General features: G+C 47.4%; 1 protein-coding gene across 1 annotated transcript in view; it reads left to right on the top strand.

Annotated features, from left to right (window-relative positions):
- The window catches only part of LOC138293756 (arylsulfatase A-like), a 37,963-nt gene that overhangs the window by 1,260 nt on the left and 23,819 nt on the right, over window positions 1-12,884 (top strand). The gene's annotated exons all lie outside the window — the stretch shown is intronic.

The raw sequence follows: 12,884 nt of genomic DNA, 5'->3' as shown, positions 1-12,884 counted from the left end.
AGGTGAGTGCACGTGTCCAGCCTGCAGCCCCTCCAGGTGAGTGCACGTGTGCGGCCTCCAGCCCCTGCAGGTAAGTGCACATGTCCAGCCTGCAGCCCCTCCAGGTGAGTGCACATGTCCAGCCTGCAGCCCTTCTAGGTGAGTGCACATGTCCAGCCTGCAGCCCCTCCAGGTGAGTGCACATGTCCAGCCTGCAGCCCTTCTAGGTGAGTGTACATGTCCAGCCTGAAGCCCCTCTAGGTGAGTGTACATGTCCAGCCTGAAGCCCCTCTAGGTGAGTGCACATGTCCAGCCTGCAGCCAGCCCCTCTATGTGAGTGCACATGTCCAGCCTGCAGCCCCTCTAGGTGAATGCACATGTCCAGCCTGCAGCCCTTCCAGGTGAGTGCACATGTCCACCCTGCAGCCAGCCCCTCCAGGTGAGTGCACATGTCCACCCTGCAGCCAGCCCCTCCAGGTGAGTGCACATGTCCAGCCTGAGGCCCCTCCAGGTGAGTGCACATGTCCACCCTGCAGCCCCTCTAGGTGAGTGCACATGTCCAGCCTGCAGCCCCTCCAGCTGAGTGCACGTGTCCAGCCTGCAGCCCTTCCAGGTGAGTGCACATGTCCAGCCTGAAGCCCCTCTAGGTGAGTGCACATGTCCAGCCTGCAGCCCTTCCAGGTGAGTGCACATGTCCAGCCTGCAGCCCCTCCAGCTGAGTGCACGTATACGGCCTGCAGCCCCTCCAGGTGAGTGCACATGTCCACCCTGCAGCCCCTCTAGGTGAGTGCACATGTCCAGTCTGCAGCCCTTCCAGGTGAGTGCACATGTCCAGCCTGCAGCCCCTCTAGGTGAGTGAACATGTCCAGCCTGCAGCCCTTCCAGGTGAGTGTACATGTCCAGCCTGCAGCCCTTCCAGGTGAGTGCACATGTCCAGCCTGCAGCCCCTCTAGGTGAGTGCACATGTCCAGCCTGCAGCCCTTCCAGGTGAGTGCACATGTCCAGCCTGCAGCCCTTCCAGCTGAGTGCACGTGTGCGGCCTCCAGCCCCTGCAGGTGAGTGCACATGTCCAGCCTGAAGCCCTTCCAGGTGAGTGCACATGTCCAGCCTGCAGCCCCTCTAGGTGAGTGCACATGTCCAGCCTGCAGCCCTTCCAGGTGAGTGCACATGTCCAGCCTGCAGCCCTTCCAGCTGGGTGCACGTGTGCGGCCTCCAGCCCCTGCAGGTAAGTGCACATGTCCGGCCTCCAGCCCCTCCAGCTGAGTGCACGTGTGCGGCCTCCAGTCCCTCCAGGTGAGTGCACGTGTCCACCCTACAGATCCTCTGGGTGAGTGCACGTGTGCAGCCTGCAGCCCTTCCAGGTGAGTGCACGTGTCCAGCCTGCAGCCCGTCCAGGTGAGTGCACGTGTCCAGCCTGCAGCCTGTCCAGGTGAGTGCACGTGTCCAGCCTGCAGCCCCTCCAGGTGAGTGCACATGTCCACCCTGCAGCCAGCCCCTCCAGGTGAGTGCATGTGTCCGGCATGCAGCCCCTCCAGGTGAGTGCATGTGTCCGGCATGCAGCTCCTCTTCAGAACAAATTAGAATTTTATTACCCATTTCCTGCTAAATTCAAGCCTGCATGATGGCAAACAATGCTAAATTGTATGTTAAACTTTAATGCTGTCACACAAAAAAGTTGAAATATATCTTGCTCAGAACCCCAAAAATCCTTAAAATGATAGCGGCTAGAGATACCAAATGGGAGCTAGAGGCAGGCGGCGAAGGAGCAGAGTTAATAAAGAGAAATAGGATAAACTGAGGTGAAGCAGAGAAAAGTAGGAAAAAAACGTGGAAGGTGGTGGCCCTTAGCAATTGCCTACTTTGCACATTCCTTAAAACGTCTCTGACAAAAGTATACAAAGAGAAATGAATCAAAACAAGGAAAAGATAACAAACAGAGAGGAAGGGGAAAGACTGAAAAGCAGCAGAGATTGATAAATTACAAGTTATAAAGTATCTGTAAAATGAGAGAATATATGCATGTGCCGAAGAAATGCAACCAATTCCAAACAATGCCCACACTATTTAATCAACTGAAACTTGGCGGGAGAGGAAATCAGGAAACAACCCATAGCATAGAGAAAGACTACTGAGGCTGGGCCAGGGAGGTCTGAGAACATTTTGCAGCCCATTAGCCATATATGCAGAAAGGGAGCTAAGAAAGTAATGAGAAGGCTTAAGTTTGGAAAGAATATTCCAGTGCTCAGGCTGGGAGATGAAAATTGACCAGTTGTTGGGTGATTTACTGATGAGGTGCAAGAATTTTGGGTGTCATGCAAATCAAAATATGTTTGATCTTGGTGTCAAAGAGGTGGGCAAATTCTCCACTCTTCATGTCAGGACCAGCATTATTAGGCAAACCCTGGGCTTAGTCACTGCTTTGACAACCTCAAAAAGTTTTTGAATGTACTTTTGGCCATATTAACCTAGGTCCTAAAAGACTGATTTGGCATCAAAGACATGTTTTGGTGGCTCTCGAGTTGTGGAGGAGTTCAGTGTGTGTCCTAGACTGATTTTGGCACCAAGATCACTCAATAAGTTAGAGGTGTTGTCTTTCTTCATTAAGGTCTTTGGTACGCCACAATTGTCTGTCCTTGGTCTTGGCTCACTTCTCTTTGAGGGGTGCAACGTTGTCCATGATTGCAGTAAGTGTTTTGTTGAAAAGATTGGTTGCAGGATTTAAGGCCTGGGGTAACTAGGTTGGGTACGTCTTTGAGTCAGGAAAGATTCTAGAGTGTCACGACTGATGTTAATGTCTCTGTTTTGGCTTTTAAGTCTTCTAGGTTGACCATGGGCTGATGATTTGGAGATGAACAGTTTAAATGGAATTTGATAGTGATCAGACCAGATGAGAAGATCTAGCACCAGTTGAGAGGTATCATTGAGCCAGGTTTCTGTCAGGGTCATAAAGTCAAGGTTCAAGTCGTTAATCGAGTCAGCACAGCCTATCTGCAGTTGTGCAGCATCCCGGGAATGTTGGTAGTAGATAAGATGGTGGATTCGAGAGGAACTTCAAATTGATTGTTGTAGCTTGTTGGGATATTATGTGTCTTGTGTAGTGGTGCACCTGCTGGCGTCAGCTGAGCGACCAGGAAAGCAGGTGTGGAGGGGACCAATTTGGTATTCATTCAAAAGGTGTCTGATTTCAAACCCCCTGGAGAAAGTATTTGACCAATGCACCAATACAAATTAAAAATCCAATTGGAGTGCAACTCATACACAGTCTACCAAGCAATACTGTGCAAGAAGTGTTTCCTGGTAACAATCAGTCCCACAAGATGGGCTCATGGACACAACCTTTGACCACTGTAGATAAGTGTCTGTGTCCATCCTGAGACCTCTGTTGCTAAGTGCTTGGATCCAGCCTTACACCTCTGTAAGTAAGTGCCTGTGTCCAGCCTGAGACCTGTGTAGATAAATGCTGGTGTCCATAAGTGCTGGTGTCCAGCCTTAGGCTTTTGTAGGCAATTGCCTTGTCCAGCCTAAGACCTCTGTAGGTAAGTGCTTGTGTCCAGCGTGATACCTTTCTCAGTAAGTGCCACTGTCCAGCCTGACCATTCTGTAAGTGAGTGCCAGTGTCCAGCCTGACATCTCTGTAGGTAAGTGCCTCTATCCAGCCTGAGACCTCTGTAGGTAAGTGCTAGTGTCCAGCCTTAGACCTCTGTAGATAAGTTCTGGTGCCAAGCCTTAGACCCTGGTAGGTAAGTGTCTGTTTTCAGCGTTATACCTCTGTAAGTTAAGTGCCTGTGTCCAGCCTGATAGATCTGTAGGTGAGAGCCTGTGTCCAGCCTTAGACCTGTGTAGATAAGTGCTGGTGCCCAGCCTTAGACCTCAGGAGATAAGTGCTGGTGCCCAGCCTTAGACCTCAGGAGATAAGTGCTGGTGTCCAGCCTTAGAGCTCTGTAGGTAAGTGCCTGTGTCCAGCCTTAGACTTCTATAGATAAGTGCTGGTGCCCAGCCTTAGACCTCAGGAGATAAGTGCTGGTGTCCAGCCTCAGAGCTCTGTAGGTAAGTGCCTTTGTCCAGCCTGATACCTCTGTAGGTAAGTGCCTGTGTTCCGCTTGGACTGCCTCTAGGTAAGTCTGAGTAGGTAACAAGAATACAGGGACAGGTCTGGCCTTTTAATATTCATTCTTGAGAGCCGGGAATGCTGCAACCAACAAAGTTTTGAATAAAAATCTGCAGCAACGGAAAGAGGAATGAGGGAGTCCAAAAGGGACAGCATTCAACAGTGCTCGACTCCTTTGAGCCTGTACAGAGCTCCTGTGCCTTGGGCTGCATTCACACAATACAAATAGCACTGAGGGGAATACATAGCTTCATATAGACATACATACATACACACACATTCATGCATACCCTGTTGTCTAACATTAGGACTACTATTTTTATTATTATTCACATTCCTAAAAGAAGGCATACTAAGGAATACCTCAGCATAATTATTACACGTTCTTCATAATGGTATGCCATAATTATTAAGGGGCTGATTTATATGTTGGTGGTAAGAATAATCCGAGGCAACATTCAGGTGAACAATCAAGTTGTGATTGAAGGCCTATGTTAGCGGTCAGGGATGGATGATCCATTCTCTGTATCATCTTTCCAGGGAGGTATGTACGTGGGCAGAGTACAATCGGCACTCTCTGAAGGCAGGGTATCTTCCGGGGAGGGAGAAAGAACCTGCTGACCAGCTGAGCAGAAGGATTTCCTCCTTGATCTCCTTCTGTCTCTTTCACACAGTATTTCAGGAGATTTGTCATTGGTTCAGGCTTCCTTCATTGGGTCTCTTAGGGACCCAGGAGGATGCCCTTCCCGCTCAGTTTAGCTCTTTAGACCCATCCAAAAAAGCATGGCCGATAGATGCATTCTCAGTAAGATGGCATCAGGGTCTACTCTGTTGCTTTCCTCCTATTCCACTGATACTTCAGGCATTACAGAAGGTTCTGGAGGATGGTCCCCAGGTACTCTTGGTAGGTCTAGGGTGGTTGTTTAGACCATTGTGAGATTCTGTACCTCCAAGGGTATTTCCTCTGCAGCCATCCCACTGCAGCCAACCGCATTCCCAGGAAACATTCAGTAGTTTGAATCTGGGGGTTTGGTAGCTGAACAGTTGCTCTTGTTAGCAAAAGGTTACGCTACACAAGTAGGAGATGCTATTTAACAGTCACGTCTTCCTTCCTTTCGAAAATCATACAGTCGCCAACTCTTTGTGATCCAGTAAGAATTTGGAATTTTTAAAGGATGGTTTCAGCTTGGAATTATCGCTCAATGGGCTGCAATTCAAGCTTTTAAGGTGGAGGCTTTGGCAGGGATCTCCCCTTTAGCTTCAGGCATCTCAAGGATTTTTTTTCTCCAACATCCTCCAGTACATTCCCAGTACATTCCCAGTACATTCCCAGTTCCCCCTTGAGATTTACCCCTGGTTCTTCAGGTTTTAACTCTGCCACAGTTTCAGCCACTTGAGTCGGTTGACTTTAAATTATTGACACAAAAGGTGTTTTTTCCTAGTGGGAATCTGTTCGGGACATAGAGTGGGGGAACTGAGTGCTTAGCTTCCAGTTTCCCCTTTCATTTGTTTATTTCAGGGTAAAGTAGTCCTTTGTTCTATACTCTCTTTTTTAACCAAGGTTCTATCTTCATTTTACTGCTCTCAGGATGTATTTCCAGTATTTTATCCTGAGACCTTCTCAGGAGGAGATGCTTCATTCTTGGGGCTTACATAGAGCTCTTTCTGAGTATTGAACAGAACAGCCTCATTCTGCAAAGTCCATGCATTGTTGGTCACTTTGGGGTTGTCAAATAAGGGTTCTGGTCTCTCAACATCCACTCTGTATAGGTGGATTAAGTCCACTATGATAGTGTCATGTGTTATGAACTGGCTCAGTCTCGTATTCCTTGAGTCGTTCAGGGCGGATCCACTAGAGAACTGTCAGCCTTTTGGGCTTCTTTTAGAGAAGCTTCATTGAGAGACATCTGCTGTGCTGCCAGGTGGACATTCCCACATACTTCCCTTCCACATTATCAAGTTCTGATGGGTGAACTTCTTGTGGAGCGCATGTGTTATCTGCTGTTTCAGACACATAATTTACTTTTAGTCATAGGAGATGTTATCCTATAATAAATATGTTCATTTGGGTTCATCAGCTATGGTGTTTTATAATCAGTCACAGCTGCCTGGGTATTGTCTCACAGGTAGGGACTGGATCAGTGAAGATGGATGAGAGGTAATGCTCGGGTTATTTATCAGTAATCTTCATTACTCAGAGTCCAAGCCTTCCCTGTTGCAGACCTGTCTTTCCCCCCTTCCGGGCCGGAGGGTGCGATTGATTATATATTTTTCTGTGGGTTTCTATTTTTAGAAGCTTCTGGAAATGACAGGAAGTGATATCAGTGTTCCCTCCTGTAACTACTGTCTGCTAGGTGGTGGCGGCCATGTTGGGAGGGCTCTCAGGTCAGCCAGGGAACAGGTTCTGCAGGACGGGGGTGAAATCTCGCAGGTAAGGACTGCATTGGGGAACACTTGGAGTCAGATTAATGAAGATTACCGGTAAGTAACCAGTGCATTACTCTAACATCCTACTCTGGGAATGAGGTGTACCATGCAGATGTGGACTTTACGCTCTTGAAATCCATGCGTTTCTTTTTTTCTGTGCGTTTTACCCCAAACTAGTTGGCCGGGTTTTTCAAAGTGAAAGGGAAAAGCTGTGGGATGGGGGTGAGATAATTATTTCACTGCACTAATTCTGATCCCTGACATGGGCGGGAATCACACCCGTAATATTGAATATTAAAACATTGGAATATTGAGATCTCCATTGAAGACAATAGAGCAGCGGTGGCCCATAAAGCTCTCAACGTTGCAGTTTCCTAGTCCACAGCCTCTATCTCTCGCTTTCCCTGCCTCTCCCGGATATGTCCACTGGCCTGGGGAGATACAAGGGAAGTGGGTGTGAACCAGGGCACACAGGAGCCCTCTCCTCTTTCCTCCTGTCCCTCACAGTGTCTCTGGAGCTTCAGAAGGAGGGAAGGGTGGTTTCTGCACAGCTCCTGGGTCTCCCTCAGCTGTGCTAGTTGGTGACAGTATGGCAGAGTTCAAGGAGAGAGGGGCTGAAGTTTGCCCACTCTCACAGCTCCTGCTGTGTGTGCATGTGCTAGAAACAGCTTGGCACACACAGCAAGAGATGTGAAAGGCACTCAAGCCTTGGGGTTGCGAGGGATTATAAACCCCCTGCATCTCCAGAAGGCTTATTTTTTTCCAATTAGAATATTATACTCTCATGGGGGGGAATGTTCTAATAGTCTTATAGCCCACTTTAGTGGGCTTTAGCAGTCAATAAAGGCCCGCTCCATTGTTATAGGGGCTTGCCTTCAGCTCATTCCTATTATGCTGGAGTGTGCCTTTAATGACAGGCATAGTAGGCTGCAGTAAGTCAGAGAACAGGCAGCTTTGTGCATGTGTTGTTAATGACTTGGAGAGGATCATAGGTGTCGGATGGCCATATTATGTCATTTCTGTTTTGCGCAGGGTTTATGCAACATAGTGTAGGATGTTTGTAGAAGTTCAAAAAGAGTATGTGATTTGATAGGACACAGGCGCTCAGAGGATAAACACAGACTATTTTGACTTCATCAATTACTCAAACCACTGTCCTCTTCAGTGAGAATATACAACCAACCCCCCAAACTGCAATTTCAGGATTGACAAACAATCATATGAAGTTTAAGGCACCCGCTGAACCATATACATGTTAATACAATGTTCAGTCATTAGACAATAATGTATTCTTGTTGATAGTTTATTCCTGGCCAATTTGGCCTCTTCTTTTACCCATCATTCTCAGCCAACACGTGTTTCGTGGCCTGGGGGCTAGAACTGAGCACACTCAATCTTTGGAAACTTTAGATCCTCACGGGAATAAGGTTCTCCCTGTTCAAGTGGGTGGACAGTCTAGATAACGAATAAACAGAGGAGTTTGCTGATATTCATGGCAATATTAAGCTAGTGATTGGAAATACACTTCTGTGCAAGAGGCTATTCTGGATAGGAATTCTGACTGAGAACTAGGAACTTTTTTGTTCGATTGACTCATGAGACAGCCCTGATGAAGTCATAGGGATACCCCCAGATGACGAAACGTGTGCTGGTTGAGAATGATCTCTAAAAGAAGAGGCCAAATTGGCCATGAATGTACTATCAACAAGAATTTATGACTGTCTAAAAACCATACATTCTATTACTTTGTATATGGTTCAGCGTGTGCCTTAAACTTTATATGATTGTTTGTAGACATTTGTAAAAGTTTGAGCGGATGGTTGAGGGTAAAGAAGTGTATTCAATGGCACTTTTGTTTTTACATTATTACAAAGACTGGGCAAGTTGAAGATCGAGTGGCAGATAAGATTGAATGCCACCTTCTAGTATATTGACCAGCTGGCCAGAGCTTCGTTTTGTGGCCAGAACAGGCATTTTATCATTTTTATGTGTCCTATTTTTAAGACGATGCCTTGTCAGGGTGTCTATGATGGCCTCATAGGGAAAAGCCAGTTAATAACCCTTCCTCTAACTTTGAGAACATTGTTGTAGCTCTTTCTTTTCTGTGGAAAGTTTCATAATTTGACAACCTGCACTAAGAAAGCAATGCTGCTGACTCGTCCCTTTATGTTAGGTGGGACACTTAAGCACCGCGCTAATCTCGAAAGTAAGGGCCAGATGCAGGAAAATTGCAAAATGTGACTTGCAATTTGTGAGTCCTTCCAACTCGCAAATTGCAACTCGCAATTTGCAATGCAGAACGGTGTCTCAGACACCGTCTGCGAGTCGCTATGGGGTCGCAGAGACCCACCTCATTAATATTAATGAGATGGGTCGCAAATTGCGGCCCCATACCGACTATAGGCACTCGCAAACATGGAGGCCTGCTGTAGTCAGCAGACCTCCATGTTCGTGACTGCTTTTAAATAAAGCAGTTTATTTTTTTTAAGTGTAGCCCATTTTCCTTAAAGGAAAACGAGCTGCACTTAAAAAAAAAAACGAAACCTTTAGTTTCGGTATTTTTTCAGGGCATGTAGTGGTCCCTTGGACCACTACCTGCCCTGAAAAAATTGTTTTGGGTCCATTCACGAACTGGAAGGGGTCCCATGGGGACCCCTTCCAATTTGCGAGTGGGTTACCATCCACTTGAAGTGGATGGTAACTGCGACACCATTTGCGACCGCATATGCGGTCGCAAATGGTGTTGCATACCACTCCGAATCGCAAATAGGAATGGAACACCCCTTCCTATTTGCGATTCTGAAATGCATATTGCGAGTCGGTCCCGACTCGCAATATGCATTTCTGCATGGCAAAGAGGCATTTGCGCCTCGCAAACGGCGATTTTTGCAGTTTGCGACGCGCAAATCCTTTGCTACATCTGGCCCTAAATTCCTTAACTGGGCGTATTTCTTAATTTTCAAACTGTGCAATTTGCAACTTTTTATACATATATTTTTAAATAATACTTCATATTTTGGTCCTGCTCACAAAACAGTTTTGTGCAAATTAAACTTTTGAGCAAGTTTACTACTTTTTTCTTATTCAGAAAATCTGAGTGTAAATTACTTCCAAAGGACCATAGCATATCCAGCATGAAGCACACCCAACCACTGGTACTGAAACACCCTCCCATACACAAGAATGGAGCTAGAGAACTAAAATAAAACCTATACAGGGAGTGCAGAATTATTAGGCAAGTTGTATTTTTGAGGATTAATTTTATTATTGAACAACAACCATGTTCTCAATGAACCCAAAAAACTCATTAATATCAAAGCTGAATATTTTTGGAAGTAGTTTTTAGTTTGTTTTTAGTTTTAGCTATGTTAGGGGGATATCTGTGTGTGCAGGTGACTATTACTGTGCATAATTATTAGGCAACTTAACAAAAAAAAATATATACCCATTTCAATTATTTATTATTACCAGTGAAACCAATATAACATCTCAACATTCACAAATATACATTTCTGACATTCAAAAACAAAACAAAAACAAATCAGTGACCAATATAGCCACCTTTCTTTGCAAGGACACTCAAAAGCCTGCCATCCATGGATTCTGTCAGTGTTTTGATCTGTTCACCATCAACATTGCGTGCAGCAGCAACCACAGCCTCCCAGACACTGTTCAGAGAGGTGTACTGTTTTCCCTCCTTGTAAATCTCACATTTGATGATGGACCACAGGTTCTCAATGGGGTTCAGATCAGGTGAACAAGGAGGCCATGTCATTAGATTTCCTTCTTTTATACCCTTTCTTGCCAGCCACGCTGTGGAGTACTTGGACGCGTGTGATGGAGCATTGTCCTGCATGAAAATCATGTTTTTCTTGAAGGATGCAGACTTCTTCCTGTACCACTGCTTGAAGAAGGTGTCTTCCAGGAACTGGCAGTAGGACTGGGAGTTGAGCTTGACTCCATCCTCAACCCGAAAAGGCCCCACAAGCTCATCTTTGATGATACCAGCCCAAACCAGTACTCCACCTCCACCTTGCTGTCGTCTGAGTCGGACTGGAGCTCTCTGCCCTTTACCAATCCAGCCACGGGCCCATCCATCTGGCCCATCAAGGCTCACTCTCATTTCATCAGTCCATAAAACCTTAGAAAAATCAGTCTTGAGATATTTCTTGGCCCAGTCTTGACGTTTCAGCTTGTGTGTCTTGTTCAGTGGTGGTCGTCTTTCAGCCTTTCTTACCTTGGCCATGTCTCTGAGTATTGCACACCTTGTGCTTTTGGGCACTCCAGTGATGTTTCAGCTCTGAAATATGGCCAAACTGGTGGCAAGTGGCATCGTGGCAGCTGCACGCTTGACTTTTCTCAGTTCATGGGCAGTTAGTTTGCGCCTTGGTTTTTCCACACGCTTCTTGCGACCCTGTTGACTATTTTGAATGAAACGCTTGATTGTTCGATGATCACGCTTCAGAAGCTTTGCAATTTTAAGAGTGCTGCATCCCTCTGCAAGATATCTCACTATTTTTGACTTTTCTGAGCCTGTCAAGTCCTTCTTTTGACCCATTTTGCCAAAGGAAAGGAAGTTGCCTAATAATTATGCACACCTGATATAGGGTGTTGATTTCATTAGACCACACCCCTTCTCATTACAGAGATGCACATCACCTAATATGCTTAATTGGTAGTAGGCTTTCGAGCCTATACAGCTTGGAGTAAGACAACATGCATAAAGAGGATGATGTGGTCAAAATACTAATTTGCCTAATAATTCTGCACTCCCTGTAGAAAATAATATTAAATACAATTATTTATTTAAAGAATTTCCAATATTTGAAAATTCAAATAGATTCAATTTATAATAAATATGTACACACGTACACACACATATACTATCTAAAAATAGTACATAGGGGGGTCATTCTAACTCTGGCGGGCGGCGGAGGCCGCCCACCACAGTTCCCCCCTCCAGAATACCGCACCGCGGTCAGAAGACCGCTGCGGTTATTCTGGGTTTCCCACTGGGCTGGTGGGCGACCGCCAAAAGGCCGCCCGCCAGCCCAGTGGGAAACACCCTTCCCACGAGGAAGCCGGCTCCGAATGGAGCCGGCGGAGTGGGAAGGTGCGACGGGTGCAGTTGCACCCGTCGCGAATTTCAGTGTCTACAAAGCAGACACTGAAATTCTTTGTGGGGCCCTCTTACGGGGGACCCTGCAGTGCCCATGCCATTGGCATGGGCACTGCAGGGGCCCCACAACACCCCATACCGCCATCCTGTTCCTGGCGGGCGAACCGCCAGGAACAGGATGGCGGTATGGGGTGTCTGAATCCCGATTCATCTGGGCAGCGGAAAACCGGCGGGAGACCGCCGGTTTTCTTCTTCTGACCGCGGCCAAACCGCCGCGGTCAGAATGCCCTGCGGGGCACCGCCAGCCTGTTGGCGGTGCTCCCGCCGACCCTGGCCCCGGCGGTCAAGGACCGCCGGGGTCAGAATGACCCCCATAGTTCTTATGCAATTTTAAAATAATGTAACACCTATATTGAATTTAAAAATAATGTAACAATATTTTTTACTAAAAAATAACTACATTACTTTTAAATAATTGCGTACATCACTTTTATGAACTATTAATGCATAATGGCCCTCATTCTGACCTTGGCGGGCGGCGGAGGCCGCCCGCCAAAGTCCCGCCGTCAGGTTACCGTTCCGCGGTCGAAAGACCGCGGCGGTAATTCTGACTTTCCCGCTGGGCTGGCGGGCGGTCTCGTTCAGACCGCCAGCCAGCCCAGCGGGAAAGAGGCCTCCACGATGAAGCCGGCTCGGAATCGAGCCGGCGGAGTGGAAGCTGTGCGACGGGTGCAGTTGCACCCGTCGCGTATTTCACTGTCTGCGCAGCAGACAGTGAAATACATGTAGGGGCCCTCTTACGGGGGCCCCTGCAATGCCCATGCCAGTGGCATGGGCACTGCAGGGGCCCCCAGGGGCCCCGCGACCCCCCCTACCGCCATCCGGATCTCGGCGGTCCGACCGCCGGGATCTGGATGGCGGTAGGGGGGGTCAGAATCCCCGCGGCGGTGCAGCAAGCTGCGCCGCCGCGGAGGATTCAATGGGGCCGCGGTACACTGGCGGGACCCCGCCAGTGGTGCCGGTCCGACCGCGGCTTTACCGCCGCGGTCGGAATCCCCATTGAAGCACCGCCGGCTTGTCGGCGGTGCTCCCGCGGTCCTCCGCCCTGGCGGTCAAAGACCGCCAGGGTCAGAATGAGGGCCAATATGTTTCTTTTAGGTGGAACTAAAATATAGAGACACAATTGTTTTAAATTAATGTTTATTATAAAAAAAACTTTTTTTAAATGTATTTTTGAGTTAAATATATTTT

This window comes from Pleurodeles waltl, chromosome 4_2, assembly GCF_031143425.1.
Source record: "Pleurodeles waltl isolate 20211129_DDA chromosome 4_2, aPleWal1.hap1.20221129, whole genome shotgun sequence".
NCBI classification, from domain to species: domain Eukaryota; kingdom Metazoa; phylum Chordata; class Amphibia; order Caudata; family Salamandridae; genus Pleurodeles; species Pleurodeles waltl.
This window is presented reverse-complemented; position numbering and strand designations above follow the sequence as displayed.